Source organism: Symphalangus syndactylus, chromosome 6 (assembly GCF_028878055.3).
Source record: "Symphalangus syndactylus isolate Jambi chromosome 6, NHGRI_mSymSyn1-v2.1_pri, whole genome shotgun sequence".
Taxonomy (NCBI): domain Eukaryota; kingdom Metazoa; phylum Chordata; class Mammalia; order Primates; family Hylobatidae; genus Symphalangus; species Symphalangus syndactylus.
In genome coordinates, this window is record NC_072428.2 from 88,148,551 (window position 1) to 88,169,224 (window position 20,674).

A 20,674-nucleotide genomic window follows, 5' to 3' on the forward strand; every position below is an offset into this window, starting at 1 on the left:
AAACAGAAAATATCAATGACTGGGTCTAGTCTAAAGATTTAAAAAACTATAAGCACATTGTGACTAGAACAATGTAAAATATAATTCCCAAGGTTTAAGTGCTGAAAATTTTTGAAAATGCATCATATATAGTGAAAGAAGAAGAAATGAACAACAAAATCTTCACATTTTCAGTAAGATCAATTTCTTTCAGAGTCGTGGCCTGTGAAGTCCAGGAAGATCACACAATAGTGTGAGGGGCAGAAAACCATCTCTCTCGCTCCTGTTTCTCATTGTTCCACTGATTGATTGATTGATTGATACAGGGTCTCCCTGTGTTCCACTTGTTTGTGTCCGGCTAGACCATAATAGATGATGATAAAAAAGAACAGTCCCCGACTCTGGACTGGCAGCACTGCCTTCAATACCCTGGACCTGAAGTTTATGCAAAGCAAGAACTTTAGGTAGAGGGTAGAGGAGACACAGCAGAATTCTAGTATCAGCTGTTAGGGACTCAGAAATAGGAGTGAAGTGCTAAAGTGATAAAGAATGACTCTAGGACACTCCTTGAGGATTGAAGAGGACTTATTCTCTTTTTCTGCCATGATTTATTAACTCCTTTTTCTTTTTTGAGACAGAATCTTGCTCTGTCACCCATTCTGGACTGCAGTGGTACAATCATAGCTCACTGTAACTTCAAACTCCTGGACTCAAGGTATCCTCCTGCCTCAGCCTCCCGAGTAGCTGGGACTAGAGGTGTGTGCCACTGCACTTGGCTAATTTGTTTTGTTTTGTTTTTCATCTTTGGTAGAGATGGGGGCCTCCTTTTGCTGCCCAGGTTGTGATTAACTTCTTAACTTTCCTCTCTGCTTCTTCCTTCTCTTCCTTTCATTCTATGTCCTCTGTATTGCAGCGGGAGACTTGGTGGGTACTGGGTTGCTAATAGCCTAATGGGATCTGGGTAGCAGTGTACACTCTTCTCAGTCATTTCCCTTCCTCACGTGTCCCTGCCTCTGTGTTCCACTGCTCCCCACGGGCTTCCAGGGTGACAGAAGTGGGAGGAAATGGTGGTGAGTTGCAGTAGACATGTTAGATTTCAGTAGGATAAAATAGAGGGTAAGATAAGTAAAAACTCTACAGAGGCCTCATAGCTGGCTAGTCAAGGTAGTTAGCAATAAGTAACAAATGTAAATCTGCATACTAGTTAGAAATTGCAATGTTTTATATTAAATATATTTTTCTATATATTGCATGTATATCTTTATATCATAAGAGATAATACAAAATGCAAACACAGAAACATTTTTTACTTACTGACTGATTCACTAACCAAGCATTTTTAAAAATATAAGTATAATGAATAATTAGGATAAAAAGTTTAGATACTTTTTTTGAGTTGGGAAATGCCATGGTTATTATTTCCAGCTTACAGATGAGGAGACTGAAGGGCACTCATCTGGGATTATTTAGATGTTAAGTTTAAATAAATGACATTTCTGAATATAGCATTTTATTTTACTTATATCAAAATTGAAATTATCTTAGCTTTCCCAGTTTCCTGTTTATTTATTCCTATGACATTCATCCATGAATTATATATATGTGTATATATACACACATACATGTATATAATTCTATTATATTTACACATACATAATATACATGTATGTATACAGTTACACATACATAATATATGGCTTGGATCTTTGAGCATTTCTCCTGAGTCCAGTTGCTTGTAGGGTGCTACCACTGAACTTTCTTTCCACCACATTCAATTTATCAAGTTTAAGTGCATCGTGTCTCTCACAGGTGCTATTATTCTTCTAGTCGTCTGGATGAGACTAGAAAATTTGGAGCCATCTTTTATTCTTTCTATTCCTTCATCATCTAATTATGATCTGTCCCCAAGCGTTATCATTCCTTCATCTTCTCCTCCCCTGCTTCCTTCCCGCAGCTACCTCACTACTCCGTGCTTTCATCACCTTAGACATAAATTACTAAAAAAGCCTTTAGGATGACTCCCTTGCCTACACTCCATCATCCACCACTCTGGCCTCAGATCAGTGGCCTGTCAATATTCACAGCCCCCAGCTAGTCCAAACACTTCTTCTGGGATGTCCAGGTCTTTCTAATCTACATCTACTTTCTAAGATCGTCCAACATTTAAGCTCAAGAGAGGCCATTTTCCATCCACTCTCCTACACAAGTCACGTTATTTCTACTTCAAAACTTTGTCTTATTCTCTCTTCCTGCCTTCCTTCTTCCTTTTTTTCCTTTCTTTCAAACTTTGATTGTAATTGGAGGCTCAGCTCAAAATACTTGTCCCACATATTCTATGATCAAGCGAGTTAATAATAATTTCTCCATTTTCTGAATCACATGGTTTTCATCAATATCATAGGCTCTAATCCTTTACTGTGCTCTAATAGATGTGATATGTTTTTCTTACCAAAAAGACCATAAATACTTACTGTGTAAGACTAATATTACTTGTACCATTCATAGCATTAAAATAGCTGAAGGCACATAAAAGCAATATTTTTCCTAATTGACTAATTCACACTGAACAGGTGTTATCATTTTTTATAAGCACAGGAAAAGCTGGCAAGGTCTCCCTCAATATTAAATACCTCAAGGACGTAAGTGACTTCTTTAGACTTTACATGTCTAATGATGGTAGCTTTATTTGTGTACATGCTGAATGAAATATTCCGAATATTCTGCAGACAAAGGAAGTGTTCAGAAATAATCCTTTACTTCAAGGCCCAGAGATTCATATTCAGAATTGTATTATGTACTGAAATTCTCTACTACTTTGAAATGTAACTCTGAGGACTGTGTTTTCTCCTTTTTTCTAATCATTTTACCTCATTGGGATATCAAAATAGATGATCATCTGAATACATACAAACACCCAAATGTCTACATTTCCAAGTCAGCAGTATAATTTCACAAACCAAGAAGCTAGAAGATACACAGGTCTCAGGTAACTTTGGGTTTAAATATGAAAATGTCTATTTCAAGCATCTGCCTTTTCAGCTACTTATTCAAAATCTTTGCAAGGAAAGGCAGAAAAGAAACAAGTTGTTTCTAGTAAAATGAAACTGTGCATAAAATCCCCAGCAGTTCAAAACTTGGCATTCTGGACTTTTTCACGAATTACAACTGCAAGTTTAACAGCCAACCTTTGGGACTTCAATGCACCAGGTAGGGGATATTGTTCCATAGAATAATTGCTCTCTAGGGAAAAGGCATTGCGGTGACTTTCATGTTATAAGGCAGCACGAGTCAGTGGGTCATTAATCATTAGTGAGTGTCACTGAAGAGTTTAAAGAAAAGCGTTCAATGACATTAAATATCAGAAGGAAAAGAAGAGTCATGCACATTTTCATGATAATCTGCCTGACACTAAAGCTTCATGCCTATAATATATGCAAATATAAGATTTAAAAGAAATCTGATAAAAGAAACTTAAAGATGAATTTATCACATTTAATAAAAATGTATATTTCATAGGTAATTCATTTTTGTATATGTGTAGGTGAATAGCAGAATGGATGGACACTTTAATAGTCTGAAATTTTTTAATGTGCCATCTTTATCTTTAATTGGTTTTTATTAAGTTTTGGATTCTTTTATTCATCCATTTAAGCATAAAATAAGGAACTTGTGATAAAAGGTAAATACATAATCAAAAATTAAAGTTAAAGAAGTACTAAGGAGAAAAAATATGGAGTTTTTTTTTTCAAAATCCATGCTTAAAGATAGCTACTGTAGTTGTGAACTAATTCTAGCCCTAAACTTCCAAGAAGAAAAGGCACAAAAAGAGAAATAGAATAAATGATCTCATGCAAAACATAACAGAATGCCAGGAAAACAAATCTTCTAGCACTAATTTTTAGGAGGAATTTATCTTATACATCTCACTGTAAAGCAGTGATTTGGTAAGTCTTCAGTTTTAAACAACAGAATTCAACCTGGACAACTTAAGTGAGGAAAGATATGAGAGAACTTACAGAGTCAAAGGATAGGTTGAACCAGCTTGAACCCAAGAGGAACCAGGCTGTTTTAGAGTCTCAGTAGCTGAAACATTCTGACAGCCTCTCCCAGGCGATAGCATTTCAGTAAGTCCCACTTTTCTGCTGTGTTTTTATCTGTGACTATAATAAGGTGACTTGTTTCTCAATAGCAGAAAGAGTTTAACAGTTACTCCCAGGCACTAGCACTCTCATGAATAAGTCTGACTTTCCCATTGTCCTTGCTTTTACAACTATTTACTTGTGGCAGGCACTTGAGATATCCAACTGCTTTCCTTCTCTTGCCATCAACTGCTCCCACCCCTTCTCACCTGTCAATGGCCAGGTCCATGTAGACTTACTTGGTCAAGACAAATATAATTAAGCAAATTGACTATGCTTAAGGGAGAGGAAATATTGAACTGAAATAAGAGTAAAATGTAATAATCTGATAACAGTAGATATCATTGCACCAGACAGAATTTTTCAGAAAACATTGAAACACTTTAATTGGGAGTCTTACCTTCTCTCCTCCTTACCCCTAACCCCAGGCCACAGTAGAGGAGGAAGGAGAAGATGGAGAGGGTAAACCCATCATCTTCAGTGAGAGAGAGATACAAAGAGCCACTCCTGATAAAACAAAAGAACAACTGTTTTTAAAAATGGTTCCGTATCTGTGTGATGCTCAGGATTAAAAGTCCTGTGAGAGGGTAGCTGGGTGAGCTTAGGGGACATTCATACCTCTGACCTGTATGGGACAGTGAGAGGAAGCTTCTGATGTAGGACTTTTCTAGGGACCCCACGGGCTTCCTTAGTGAGAAACCAGGCACCTGAATTCACAATCCCAGCAACGTTACACAGAGTGGGCAATGGCAATTCCCCCAAAAGGAAGCCAGCATGCTATTGAAAGTGAGGAAATGAATTGCTGGGCAACCAATCTAAACAGGATCAATGCCCAATAGAGGTGGCAACAGCAACAACAGTAGAAGTATCTTATCTGACACTTACTCAGTCTTATCATGTGCCAGGCACCATTTTAGGTACTTTACATTTGTTAATCCTCACAACCTCCCAAAGAAGAGAGTACACTAACTCGTAATTATAATTGTAATATGTAACTTGCCAAGGTCACCCAGATGGTCTGTGATGGAACCTGGCAGGATTCAACCCTGACTTCAGGGATTGTGTTCTTAATTTCTACAAACACCATTAAGAGCTGTCTCAAAACAGATGCAGAACATATCCTCATACAGCTGCTTCTTAGAAATATAAATGTAAAATTAGAGCTTGCTGAACACTCTGCATATACAATCAAACGTATTCTGAAAATACATCTTAAGTATATTGTCAGAAAAGGTCTCTAGTATTATTTTTGTATTTAAAAAGAGCCAAATAAATGAGGCTGTAGATGAAGGTCAGTATCATGTTAGGAAAAAATAAAAAAGGTTTTAAAAAGGAGTTTGAAGTTGCTTTCTCTAGAAGTTTTGATAAATAGATCTTTCTGGTCTACATAGGTAATTTAAGTTATTATTGTATGCTATGTGTGTATCTTAAAATATAAAAAAATTAAAATTGCCAATAATTTTATTAAAATTTAAATATTGAGGCATTCAAAGCAAAAATCTCTTTTTGCTTTTAATGCCTGCCAGTAGCATTCTCTAGATGTAAATGTGATGTGTAATCTTAAAAATAGCCTTATTTTAAAAGAACACACAGACTCCTTGACATCTGTGGGATATTTCTAGCAGAGAATCATAGCCAGATAATAGCAAAAGCTATCAATTGATTGAACTTACATATCTCCAAATCTTAAATGTCTTTTATATTTTTCTTAAAGATGAAAATGAAATTATATGAGTAGTGACAGTAATAAATTGAAAAATGTATCCCTCTGCTATATCCCAATTTCCGTCAGTGCTTTGGATTGTTAATTTCATAAAAAGGACCAATATTTTTAACTTCACTGAGTTTCAGATCCTTGAGAGAATGAAAATTTGATAATAACCCCTGAGTCTTCTTTCCCTCTTCTCAGGAGAAAAAAGCAATGTATATATAGTTACATTTATATATATAGATATATATATATTCAATGTATACATTATATATATATTATATGTACATTATATATATTATACTCAATGGAAATGTGTATTGAAAGATTAAACTAGGAAATATGGTCTTTCTTTATATGCAGTGATATCCATAATAGCTCATATATTATTTTGCTACAATTTTAAATTGTATCTCTGTCATGTGCATTGTGGGTGTATCCTGAACTTTTAATATTTTGAGCCCTTTCAAGCAAGGAATTACTGAGTGCTGGAAAACTTGCATTTATCGGCTATTTTCCAAATTTTAAAATACTAACAAACACTTTGAATATGAAATGGGTAAAAGTAAGGTAAAAGTGAGACTTGATTTTACTTTTCTCAGCATCTCTAGCCTTCTCTGTATATCTACTACTCTTCTCAATGCACCTGTTATTTCTGTCATTAAAACTATGCAGAGGGGGCTGGGCGTGGTGGGCTCACGCCTGTAATCCCAGCACTTCGGGAGGCTGGGCGGGAGGATCATGAGGTCAGGAGTTTGAGACCAGCCTGACCAACATGGTGAAACTGCGTCTTTACTAACAATACAAAAATTAGCCAGGTGTGGTAGTGTGTGCCTGTAATCCCAGCTACTCAGGAGGCTGACAGGAGAATCGCTTGAACCTGGGAGGCGGAGGTTGCAGTGAGCCAAGATCATGCCACTGCAATCCAGCCTGGGCAACAGAGTGAGACTTGGTCTCAAAAAGAAAAAAGAAAAAAATATGCAGAGGGAGGTACCCATATATGCTAGTGTGGATACACACAGAAGCTAATATTTTCTCATGTCCACAATAAATACTAAAATATCTTATCTGGAAGTTCCCTCAGAATTTTTTTGCCTGAACCACCTTATTTATAAAGTGGCTTTCCTTTAGCTACTCAAAATAGCATTTCTTTCACTAACTCAATCTTAACACTTTATATTGCTTAATTCTTGAAATAAATCATTTTTAGATGCGTGATGATAAAATAGCAGGTGGGTTATTGTAGAAAATGGATTTTCTGGGAAAAAAATTATATAGATATATTCTGTTACATGCAGGGAAGATAAAGTAAGGTCTGTTTTCATCTGTACCTTGGAGTGACCCTAACTTGAAAGGTGATTGTATCAATATGACCCTTAATTAGAAATTTGTTCTGTGGAGAAATTGAATGTTGCAGGAACAAGCTTCAAGCCCCTGGAGGGAGGGCAAGTTTCTCTGCCTGAGCATTTTAAGGCAAAACTCTCCCTGTAAACACAGGTATTCCAAGAGCCTTTTTTATTGTGTCAGTCTTAGAAAATGAGTGGGCAACCAAAGATGACTAAAGAGTTCCGGGGAAGAATCAACATCAAAATGAGAGAACAAGGTAAACAATGAGAAGAGAAAACACAATTGGCCCAGGAAGGAGGAGTGCACTTAGAACAGGAATGGCCACATAATTTGTGTGGCCAAGTGAAAAATAGTAACATGAGACCATTCTAAAATTAGTGAAATTTTCAAGATGGCCACAGTAGAGCATTAAACCAAGAACTACTCCTCTCATCATGGGGCCCTGTGAGAACCCACAGGTTGCACACACGTAAAGCAGCCCCTGCCTGCAACACAGAATCAGACTTTAATAAGTCTTTACTGAATACTCTTGAAGATATTTGAAAAGACAGTCATGTCCACAAAACACGGATAAGACAAAATAAAGAGAAGAGCAAATAGAAAACAAGAAAGAACTCATGGGGATTAAATATATTTAAGGATGCACCCAACTTGACCTTCAGTCTTTAGATTTGTCCAAAATCTGCTTATTGGCTTTGGCTTCAGCCCTGGCCTTTGGAAAGCCAGAAAGGTGAATGTCTATTTCCATATCATTTTTAGTGTTCCTGAGCATGTGTATGAAAAGTTCTTGGGTTCCCAAGAAGTCTAATTGCCATACTGATGCCACTAAAAGGAACAACCTGTGTCATTTAGATGTATTATTCATTTCTGAATATTTTCTTCCCTTGGATTGAAAGAATGTATGTCTGTCATTGTTGAAATTTTATCAGTAGCCCAAGTATAAGTATATAATTATTATTGCAAATGTAAAATTCTGCAATAGTTAATGATGACTCTATAGGTTGGTATTCTATGAAAAAAATAGTTACTTCTTAAAAAGTTAAAGTGAGAAGTAAATCTGTAATTAAGTTAGATATTAAACAAAAATTTATAACCTGAACCTGCAAGAATGAGGGCTGTGGTAAAGAATGTGAATGAGGTAAATATTACAAATGCTTTGATATGTTTATCTTATTGAAAGTTCACAACTAGTTTTTGAAGTAGGTAAAGATCACTGTATCCATTAGATACTTGAGAAAGCTGAGGCTCAGAGAAGTTAAATGGTTTGATCAAGGTCACCTATATTGTAAACGGAGGCAAGCAGAACCAAACCAGATTTTGTGGCTTAAAACTCATTGTTATTTACTTTTAACTATGCTGTCTTTTCGGAAGAACTGTAAATGACTCATATCAAATTGTTATTTTATAAATAAATTGGAGGGAGTAATTATTCTGTTTTTAATAACCAAAAGGGGAGATTACTTCTTGAGGAAAGTGGAACACTCTAAATAAACCATTCAACCAGAATATTTCTTACTACCAAAAGACTCTTGAAAGATTTTTTAAATTAGGTTCCATGATGCACTTAACATCACTGGAAAGAGAGAGAATAGAGCAAAGTGGAAGCTGGAAGACTGGATTTCCAGGCCATTATTTCTGCTTCAATCAGAGAAGATAGAGTTTTGCCTGTCTTAAGTGGCAGGCATGTGAATAAGCTATCTTTTGAAGGAAGGATTTCTTGGCTTTACTACCTACCTACATAAATAAATAAATAAAAATAAAAAGTAAAATAAAATAAAGGGAAATTAGAGACACACTGACCTAGATAACTGTTAATAAAACTAGGGACTAGTGTTTTATCTCTGGTCCTACACATAGCAAGTGAATAACTGAACCACTACCCAATGATTACTGATCTCTTCAGTATAGATTTTTTTTTTTTTTTTTTGAGACGGAGTTTCACTCTTCTTGCCCAGGCTGGAGTGTAATGACGCGATCTCAGCTCACCGCAACCTCCGCCTCCCGGGCTCAAGTGATTCTCCTGCCTCATCCTCCCGATTAGCGAGGATTACAGGCATGTGCCACCATACCCAGCTAATTTTATCTTTTTAGTAGAGACGGGGTTTCTCCAAGTTAGTCAAGCTGGTCTGACCTCAGGTGATCTGCCCGCCTCAGCCTCCCAAAGTACTAGGATTACAGGCGTGAGCCACTAATTTGTACCCGACCCTAGTACAAATATTTAAATGATAGCACACTGCCTATAGTTTCAGTTTTAAACTCCTTTTCATTTATATAATTGCTTGAAGAACATTATTTCCTGCATATTTATGTTGATTGTAGCCACATAAATACTTCTTAAACATACTTCTTAAAAAGTAAACTATGACCATGGGCTTAGGCATATGTTTTTTTAAAATTTATTTTCAAATATTTCAAGCTTTTCCTGACATCATCGTTTCCACAATTTCTATTGTTACTGGCTCTCAACAGTCCCACTTTCTTCTCTGTACGTATACCATGATCATATATCCCTTGGGAAAAAAGGCCTCATTTTACATAGTTAACCATGTGTAAAGTCAGATTTATTTATAAATGCATAAATCATGCATTTGCACCTGCATGGAAAAAATGCTGCATTGTACAAAATATTTGTTCTTGCCAAGTTGATGTTTAATAGAGCCAAACTCAGCAACATGGTGGTGTCTTCTATTCCTCCTTCATTTCAGAGATGTCTCCCACGCTTTGTTGAGCCTATGTTCTCCAGTCACATTAATAACACTAGCTAGCATGTATTAAATTCCTCTTCTGCACTAGGCAGTTTACATATATTATTTGTGAAACTCAATGCAACTTTGCAAGATATTTATTAGTTTCTGTGGTTTTGAGATGAGAAAACTGTGCTTTAAGAAATGAAAGCAATGAATCACACCAATAATCTCTATGGTTTCATTGCTACTTTATCACTTCACCCTCTTGGAGACCTTCTCTCCAGACCTTGAAGAGAAAATTTGATATAAACTTGGATATATTCTCTTTAGGATGACTTTGTATCAAAAAATAAAGGTAGCCTAGACCTATTTTGGAAATTAATTTTATCATGCATACAAGATTTGCAAAATATTGTTTTTATTCATATTTATTTCCTGAATTTTGGTACTTATCAAGATCAATTCTTCAGCAGTATTATTATGTCAAAAGTATGTTTGAGTTTTGACTATAAAGTAACACTTCGTAATATTTTTACTTTGTATAAATATCAATTATAGATATGTAATTAGCTGAGTATATTTATGAGGGTTATTAACTTTACTATTAGTGATGTTTTCAGTTCTTTAAATACTTATTTTTTCACCATCGAAGATCTGCACTTCAGTCAAGCTGTCACATTTTTAGTGTCAAATTTGTTGCTTAGGTCTTTTTAATTTTGAATATATATTAAAAATTAGGAATGATCTTAATGCAACAGTATTTACTGTTTTAAGATTTAATGAGTTATTTCAACATTTAATATTTACATGGAGGAAGTAAATGAGTGACCCACTTTTTCATAGATAGATGATTTTACTACCTTTAAGAGCCAAGGTAAACAAGAACTGGAATGCATTTGAGGAAGGCCCATCACTGGGCAGCAGGGTGGTGCGCTGCAGGGCAAATTTATTTATTTATTTATTTATTTATTTATTTATTTGTTCGTTTGAGACAGAATTTCGCTCTTGTCGCCCAGGCTGGTGCACAATGGCATGACCTTGATTCACTTGATTCACTGCAATCTCTGCCTCCCAGATACAAGTGATTCTTCTGTCACAGCCTCCTGAGTAGCTGAGATTACAGGCATATGCCACCAGGCCTGGCTAGGTTTTTTAAATTTTCAGTAGAGGTGAGGTTTTGCCACGTAGGCCAAGCTGGTCTTGAAATCCTGACCTCAAGTGATCCGTGCAGGGTAAATTTAAATGAGTAGAACCAGCAATAAATTTCTTATTTTTAGTGTATTTATATATCTATATAAACAATTCTTTTTTTCATATAAATTAATATTTTAGGTAAGGTTCCATTTTTATTTTATTTTGCTTTTTAAGCCTGGCATGTGCTTCTGTAACGTTCTTTCGAGTAACAGAGGTAAAAAAGAAAATATCAAAATGATTTCTATTAGTCCTATCTTCCATGGATAGGCAGCACCATAATTCATAGGACATGTTCCTCCTTACTTTATGCACTTCGTTCTAAATAGTCAACATGAAATTAAGTAATTCTTTAAACCATACGTAAGTGTTAAATGCTTGGTGTTCAGATTCTGTTTCTTTTTAATGCAAATAAATGTTACTTTTTCCCATTAGAAAATTTACTCTCTTTGCCTCCCCTATCCATTTGTAAAATATTGTAAGAGAAACTATTACACAAGAATTTTTAAAACTTTGTCATCAAGTTTTATATGCTACTATTTTAATCTTCTAGTTAAGTATGCCCACATTTTATCAATTATGGAGATACATGCAGAATATTTTATGAGAGACACTATGGTATTGTAAAAAACAGATTTCTAGTTTGCATTACACAGTGACTGGCTGTGCACACTGAAGCAAGTCGCTTCAATGATAGGCATTTTTATTTTCTAATCTGTGAAGTGCAGTGGTTAAATTACATAATTTTGAACTCTTCATCCTCTGATACTTTAACGAGTCTGATTTTCTTGTCTATTAAGAAATCACAATGATGGAGAACGATGGAGGAAGATCTTAAAATATACTGTTTTATTTTTGTTAACATTTAAATAAAAATAAAAGACATATGGTTTTTAGAAAGAATATTTCTCTTTCTCTCTCTCTCTCTCTCTGTCTCTCATCTACCTATCTATAATAAAGTTTAGACATTAAATAAATTCAGTGTGTGTGTGTGTGTGTGTGTGTGTGTGTGTGTGTGTATTTCTGTTTGGTAGATTGGTAACTATTAACTAAATGTGACATTTTCTTTTTATTTTTCCTTCCAGAGGAAAAAAAATCACATTTAAAATTAAACAATATAACCCTTATTATTTTCATTCTCTGTAACTTTATAAAATGGTTTACAAATGAGATTAGTACGTATTTGAGAGAGAAATTTGCAGGTTAACCTTCTTGATATTACTTAATTGCAACCTTCTGTTAGTCTATAGTAACCTTATTTCCAGGGTTAGAGCCAGTTTTTTGCATTAGTTCTTCCAAAGGGACCACATGTCAAATATCCTTGGAACAGGGTACAATTTAAATTACTGGTGGTCTACTAGTTAGTTTCAGTCTAGGAGAACAAACACCAGATGTATTATAGACAGACTTTAAAGGGCATTATAAACAGAAGAGGGGGAACGGGCTACTTCTAAAATTGTGGGATCCACCCATTGTTGTTCTATATTATAATCTCGTTCTGGAAGAATTCAATTAATATTTATCATCATGTTCTTTGAAACTATTCCATGAATGAAGACTCCTGCATTAAGCAATTTCATCTAAGCAAACATAATTCACTTCTGCACCCTAGCAAATGACTTGGAATTTGCATGCCTGATTTAAAGAGAAAAATTGATGATACACAGTGTGTCACATCTTATTCAAGGTTACTTTGTAATGTTCTGTGGTTTTATTTGAAAAATCAAAACATGTGCTAATTTAAGAAACAATTTAAGACCATTGTCTGCAAAACAAATCTGCTACTTAAAGGTGAAATAAGTTTTACAGACAAAATCATTTTTCTTTTCTGTTTGGGCAAGTTTTTCCTGAAGATTTTGCTGATAGTTTCAGCTTCTCCTTTTTATAACCCCTTCTTCATTTTCCTTCCCTGATCTCTAAACCTACACTGCTTTCAGGGTGACACTGACACTCAGCATAGCTATTAAACATGATTTTGCTAACTGCTCAGTGAGGCCTGGTGTGAATTGAGGGACCACCATGGCCAGCTGTGCAAAGCCTTTGATCTTTTATTTACATTTTGATTTCATGTTTTGGTGCTGGAGGAGATTTCTTAACCAACACCGGTTAAACAAGGATTTAAAATTCTGTGCAAATATTCTTTTAAACCACCGTCTAATTAGTGAAAATCCGTTATTAACCTTTTCAATCTAGGGCTATCATATTGAAGTAAATAACTACCATTTATTTTTCCCAGCCGTAAAGAAATATGGACACTACTTTTCTATTCAATTTTCTATTTTGTATTGCATCTTAACTACTTTCTAAGCTACATCTACATTTTCATTGAGAGTAATTTAAATAAAAATTTTTTATCATTTGTAGCATCTCATGAACTTCACTAGACAATCTGCATTATACTTGAAAGTTCACCTGAAAGTTTTTGCATTTTTACACAACAAAGAAGTGAAATTAAGGTGCTACTTAGGGAGATTAAGATTTATCAGGGAATTTGGTTTTTTAAAAAAAACTATCTGTTGGCCTGGCACGGTGACTCATGCCTGTAATCCCAGCACTATGGGAAACCGATATGGGTGGATTGCTTGAGTTTAGGAATTCGAGACCAGCCTGGGCAACATGGTGAAAGATCATCTCCACAAAAAAAAAAAAATAATAAATTAAAAAAAAATAGCCAGTTGTGGTGGCCTTTTCCTGTAATCCTGGCTACCTGAGGAGCTGAGGTAGGAAGATCACTTCAACCCGGGAGGTCGAGGCTGCAATGAGCCGAGATTGTGCCACTGTACTCTGGCCTAGGTGACAAAGGGAGACCACGTCTCAAAATAAAATAAAATAAAATCTGTCAACATGTATATTTTAAAGTTATTTTAAATTAGTACAGATAACAGAAAGGATCTTACAGGCATGGCTAAATATGTTGTCATATAAATCTGAAAATTTTCAATGAATTTGTGCATTTTGACGTAGAAAGCATATATATGTATATATAAGTATATCTGCAATCAATACAGAGAAATTTATATATCTCTATTTTATATAGGATCAAAGAATTATATTAAGCCAAAGAATATTTAGAAACAAATGATATTATTCTCTTGGAAATAAATGCATTTCAAAACACAGAACCTACAATATTCAGTCTACTTCTTAATGAGAGGATATTGTTTTAGAAGAGGAGTTGTTTAATCCAGAATTAATTACACTACATGGAGAAACAGCCAAATCTAGAGTAAACTGTTGGTCACCTAATGTGGTATCTTGAATGATGTAAGCCTGATGTAATTATTAGCTATTGAAAATTTTTGGATATATAAATATCTATTTTCATCCTTTGCAAGATTACTATATGGCATCTTCATTAACATATTCAGTGGATTGCTTACTGAAAGGTAGGTTTAGAGCTTTCCACAAAAAAAAAGAATGAGTTTGTTCAAATATGGTCGATAAATCTTCCCTCCTGGGAGTGGTCTTTCAGAGAGCACTCTCTCAAAGATGATTGCCGGTCTTGCTGTTAGTCCTTAGTGCCAAAAATAACTTCTGCATTTGTAAAAGCTAATTACTGCCCTGAGTTTTTGGTCTTTCCTTTTTTGGTTCATGTTTGTTTGTTTTAATATATTATCTGAGAAATAGATATAATTATTCCTATTTGCAGACAAGGGAATACAACTCAGAATATTGTATGCAAGCAGATTATGGGTGAACCATATTAGGGACATTGTTAATGGGCTTTCTGGAAATGGGATAGATGTTGGATAAACCTCTGAATTTAAGAAAGCAACTCGGAAGAGTTCTAAAGCCTAGGCCTGAGAATTAGTAGAAATACCAAAAAAAAAAAAAAAAAATCCCAAAACTTTATTCACAAAATATTTAGCATTTGTATATTCAACATTAATATTTTGTTCATCTAGTATGTGCCCTGAACTAAAATTACATGGCTGATTAATAAAGTTCTTGTCCTCAATGTGCTAGGAGCCTAAAGTGAGAGAGACAGACACTTACCAGATAAAACCATGTGATGGCTCATTGTAAAAACCCCAAATACCATAGAGAAGTCTTGGAAAATCAGAGAAGATGATGTCAGACCAATGGCCAACAATTCGTAGTTAATGAGAGTGCTGAGAGAATGTCAAGTGAATTAGAAAATCGACAAGAATAAAATAGTAAACATGATTAAAAGGAGGAATCCTTTTAAGAGGCTTCATTGCGCATACTACCCATGAAATGTTTCATTTTGTAAATCACGATGTTCTCTGTTTGGTAGCAATCCGAAGTTTTGCTCACTGTTTCAGTTCACTGCTTTGTTGCCAAAATAAGGCACACAATAGAACTAATGGTCTAGTCTCTGTACCGAGAGTAGCCCTGCGTCTGTGTCTCTAAAAATACCCAGATTCTGCACTTGTTTCTAGACCAGTTAAATTCTGCCACCGATGATTCACTTATGAAGCCCACTAAAGATTTTAGGAAATGATTTAGTCATAAAATGGAACAGAATACCTAAAGGTAAGACTAAATGCTGCTGATATGAAGCCTCTCCTAAGAGAGTGCTTGCAACATGGGAGGAGCAGTGGTGAGGGAGGCAGCTGGGCTGCATCACTTTCTGCTCATCCAACTTGACCATGGGTAACCAGGAATTTCCAAGCCAATGCTTTCATATTAATGCCTTATTCCCCTACATCACCCAGCTTGTTGTTTAGTCTAATATATTAATACTTTCTGCTTAGCCAGTTCCATTCAGGATTTTCTAGTTCCCTCCCATTTGGCTTTGGCAACACATTCTTGTGAATGGGTGACATTCTGAAAAGTTTCCATTTTTTTCCTTGGGAAAGAATGTGGAACAGACTTATTCTAAGTTTTATTTAACAGAATTCCATTCAGTAAGCCTTTCCTGAGAAAATAATTATAATACTGATAATAATAATAATAGTTCAAATGTGTTGAGTGCCAGGCACTGTATCGAGTATGCATTATTTTATTTAATTTTTAAAACAACAATATAAGGTATATATGACTATTATCAATCACCATTTTATAGATGCAGAAAATGACATGTGGAGACAGTAAATAGCTTGCTAATAGGTCTTGACAAGTAAGTGGTCGAACCAGAGTTTAAACCCTCAAAAGCTGACTGCAAAGGCTGGGCACTTGTAATACGCAATCCAAAAGAGGTAAATAAGTATATCATGAGCTTCTTAGGACTTATGAGAAATTCATACATTGAGTGATAGAAAAATGGTATGCAAGCAAATACTGTGTTTTTAGCACTTGCTATAGGCATTTGGGTGAAATCAAAAGATAAATATGAATCTGGGAATCTTCAGGGAAGAGGGCAGTCAGCCTTTTGTTAAAAAAATGAGAGAGATCAAGAATTCAAGGTAGAAGCATTCAACAAGACAGAGGAAGAAAGGAGGAAGCACTGCAAAGATAGCAAAACAGCCTGGCTCCTTTTGAAGGGCCAGAACACCAACAGCAGACAAGGATGCATGAATACTTTCTCATAGGCCAGTGGCTTTCAGAGGCTTTCCTAGAGCTCTGGAATCCTTCGAGTCTAGTGACTCCATATCTGGTTCAACTGAAACTGCTCTACCCTATCTATTGCACATATGTGTACATAGATATACATTCCAGCCAACAGACAGCAAGCTTGATCTGGAATCTCAGCTTGTCATTTTACCCCTTTTTCTTTTCTTTTTTTTTTTTTTTTTGAGGCGGAGTCTCACTGTGTCGCCCAGGCTGGAGGGCAGTGGCGCAATCTCAGCTCACTGCAAGCTCCGCCCCCCGGGTTCACGCCATTCTCCTGCCTCAGCCTCTCTGAGTAGCTGGGACTATAGGCGCCCGCCACCACGCCCGGCTAATTTTTTGTATTTTTAGTAGAGACGGGGTTTCACCGTGGTCTCGATCTCCTGACCTCGTGATCCGCCCGCCTCGGCCTCCCAAAGTGCTGGGATTACAAGCGTGAGCCACCGTGCCCAGCTTCCTCTTTTTCTTGAAAAGTTTATATCCACAATGACAGCTTTATATCTGTCTATAGGTTTACAGTTCACATGTTTTTATGTCAAAACATCCTTTGATCTTTTCTACAACCTGGAGCATAGTAGGTGCTCAGTAAATGAATAAAAGGAAAATAAAACATAAAATAAACTATTGTGGTTGGTATAGCAAAGACTTTTTGCTTTCTTCTTCTCCAAGAACAAGATTTCTAAACTCTCTAAACTTTATTTTCTTCTATAATCTTTCTTCTCTCAGATTAAATCTAAAAATAAAAGAGATGTAGAGCACTGAGTCCCTTTCTCCCTGCTTGTAATTATTTTCTCCAATCAGGATGTAGTTTCAAGGGTGGCCAACACTGTCAATCACCCTCTGCCCTTCTTTGAAACTCACTGATTATGGGAAAGTGCTTTGCATGTAATCACTTCAATTACTCAGTAAAGCTTCCTGTGTTCCTTCTGCTGGTTCTGAATTTGGATTTTTAAAGAGGCTTTGCTACTTTTTCATTACTTTCTTTTTAAAATACATTTAGAAGAAGTAGAACAAAATAGTTTTATAGTATGACTGCACATCTAGTTGTCCAAATTAGCTTACCCTTCCTAGAGGGTTCATAGGATTGGAGAAGACAATAGATATGGAAAAGACACCAGAATGAAGGGCTTTTTTGCTGAGGGTTAATCCAAGACTGCAGATTCTAGGGAGGTTGCAAGCTGGGAACTTAGTCAGCAGGCTGTTGTATTTGAAACCATTCATTTTGTCAGAAATTCCTCTGGCATGAAGTGCTGGGGTTACATTATGGGTGATACACTTTTCTGGCCTTGAACTTGGTTAAAAACAAAACAAAACAAAACAAGAAAAGCAAGAGCAAAAACAACCCAAAACAAATAAAACAACCACAGCAAAACGTCCTCTTTGCTGGAACTTCTAGTGAAGGGAATGGTAGCTTCAAAAAGAGATTTTCTCTTGATCTTTGAGGGCTATGACCTGCTTTATGATAGTATAGTCATTCTGTTGGCAAAATCTTCTGGAGAAGCTGCCAGGCTCCTGATCATGGGTGGTGTGGTGTGTATAGGACTAAGCTGAGGACTGCTCTCCCAATTGGCTCAGTGATTGCAGTCTTTTCAGAATAACCAGTCACTCAAACAGCATGGTGCCAGGGGCCACAGATTTCTCCATGTGAACCTCTGCACTCTTAGAAACTCATTCATGGGAAGTGTAATGAAGTTTTGATGGTTTCATATTCAGTAATATGCCCTGCATAATCTATCCTAGGCAAAATCTCTGGTGTCCAAGCTCTGATGCCCCTGTTTCAATGAGCTCGATATGAGAGATCTTAAGGAAAAGAATGATCAATTCCTTATTTAGCATCCGTCTTTGTCCATTCAGGCTCGTTTAATAAAATAACAACAGTTAGGTTGCTTATATACAACAGAAATTTGTTTCTCACAGCTCTGGAGGCTGAGAAGTCCAAGAACAAAGTGCTGGCCCATTCGGTGTCTAGTGAGGGCCAGACATCTGGTTCAGAGGGTGCCTTCTAGCTGTGCGCTGACATGGTGGATGGGTAGAGGGATTTCTCTGGGACCTCTTTTGGAAGGGCACTAATCCTATTTATAAGAGCTCTGCCCTCATGACCTAATCACCTCCCAAAGGCCCCGCCTCATAATTCCATCACCTTGGGGGTTAGGATTTCAACATATAAATTTTCAGGAGACATAAACATTCAAACCACAGCTGCCTCCAAAAATTAAAGAAAAATTCAAGTGGGAAGAGCTGAGGGTTTAGATCAGGTAGGGACACTGGGAATATAAGAAAAACAGAAAAATGTTTTACAAAATATTTTATATCATCAATAAAGTGCTTCCTATATATTAATTCCTTTGGTGCCGTAATAAAAAAAGACAAGGAAGGTTATTTAACACTCACTAAATATGTATGCTAGGTTCTTTCTGTGTGATATCTTCCTTATTCTTTACAAAAGTATTGTGAAGCAAGCACATCATTTTATTTAATGAATTCTTTTTTTATAAAGCAAGAAAGCAAAAATTAAAATAGTTTGGCACTGTCCTGATGAGGTAGTTAATAAGCAGTGGGCCAGATTTTAATCTGTGCACCTCTTTGCAAAACTCATGTTATTTCCCGTGTTCTTTCTTTGTAACAGGCAGGAAGAACACTTCCGGCAGTTACGTTACCACTAGAAGTATCACCTCTGTTTCACAGATGAAGTACTATGTTTTCAGGAAATCATGCAATTGGACCAGGTGACACATCTAGGGAAGTAGAAAGAAAAAGATAGAAGAGGCCAGACGCAGTGGCGCAGCCCCGTAATCCCAGCACTTCGGGAGGCTGAGGCAGGCAGATTGCTTGAGCCTGGCAGTTAGAGACCAGCCTGAGCAACATAGAGCGGACTGTTTGCTATAAATAATAATAATAATAATAATAATAATAATTAGACAGGTGTGGTGGCACATACCTGTAGTCCCAGCTAGTCAGGAGTCTGAGATGAGAGAATCACCTGAGGCTTGGAAGTCGAGGCTGCAGTGAACCAATATTGCACCACTGCACTCTGGCATGGGCAATGGGAGTGAGATCCTGTCTCGAAAAACAAACAAACAAAAAAACAGAGACGTGGGGAGAGAGAGAGAACATATCTGAAAGAATCTTGGCTGATTCTTCATGAAAAAGAAAGATGAGGGTCTCAGCTAATTCAAGATTCCGTACTTGGTGATTTGAAAAATGGTAATGTCACCAAAAAACATTTTAATGGTAAAGGAGTTAGCAAGTCTTGAGGAAGTTAGTATGGTGGTCTGTTAAACTAACTCTGGGTTGACATTCAAATATTTATCGAAACGACCAGAAGGGACTGAGAAGGTGCAGTCAGAGGACAGGATCATTCTGGACATATACCTTTCAAATCATACTTGCTCTGGAAGCTCTTATCCCAGATTTCCCAAAACCATTTGCTTTTGACATTTTGGTCTTAATTCTCTTGCCACCTCTCCTACTCTGTCTTTCTTAGTCCAATCTAAATTTTCCATCCCTATTTGTTTCAGCACTCCTAACACATTATCGTGTTTTATATTCTTCAGAGCACTATTTATCTAAAATAATCTCAGTCATTGTGTAATTACTTGCTTGCTGTCTCTTTTCAATAAAATATCATCTACAGGTGACCAGAGACCTTTGCCTATTTCATCAGCCTACAATTATGATTGGCAGAAAATAGGCACTCATTAAACTTTCACAGAAAAAAAAACTAAAAGAAAGAATGAATGAATATAGATAATTTGACTGAAACATATGCGGGTCTCTGAGTTAAATACTGAGGAATCATAATTTAATGAAGCATGTTATTTGTCATTAAGGAGCTATGCCATGACAATAAAGCAGCCCTCGGAGGAAGAATGTTTAGGCAAAGGAACACAATGAAGTACTCTGCCTCTGGCAAGTAGCCAAAGATAGGGTATATGGAGACAAACTGATCCAATAAATGAGAAAAATAAAAGCTCATAGTAAAAAAGTATGACAGTATAATATTATGGAAACCAAGTGATAAAGATGCTTTATGGTGAATATTAGTGGGATAGGATAAAAAATTAAATTGCCATTTACCAATGAATGCCAGAGATAATAAAAAATATATG

The 20,674-nt window shown here is 36.1% G+C and overlaps 1 protein-coding gene and 1 long non-coding RNA gene across 3 annotated transcripts in view; one reads left to right on the top strand and one right to left on the bottom strand.

Annotated features, from left to right (window-relative positions):
- Positions 1 to 20,674, bottom strand: part of LOC129484811 (uncharacterized) — a 126,690-nt gene that overhangs the window by 10,641 nt on the left and 95,375 nt on the right. Inside the window, exon 5 of the long non-coding RNA XR_010121555.1 lies at positions 4,519 to 4,625. This is a non-coding gene — a long non-coding RNA (uncharacterized lncRNA). The remainder of the gene's footprint in view (positions 1 to 4,518; positions 4,626 to 20,674) is intronic.
- The window catches only part of HGF (hepatocyte growth factor), a 103,806-nt gene continuing 83,615 nt past the window's right edge, over positions 484 to 20,674 (top strand). For both annotated transcript variants that reach the window (XM_063642078.1, XM_063642082.1), the window contains exon 1: positions 484 to 3,186. The gene's annotated coding sequence lies outside the window, so the exon portion shown is untranslated. The remainder of the gene's footprint in view (positions 3,187 to 20,674) is intronic.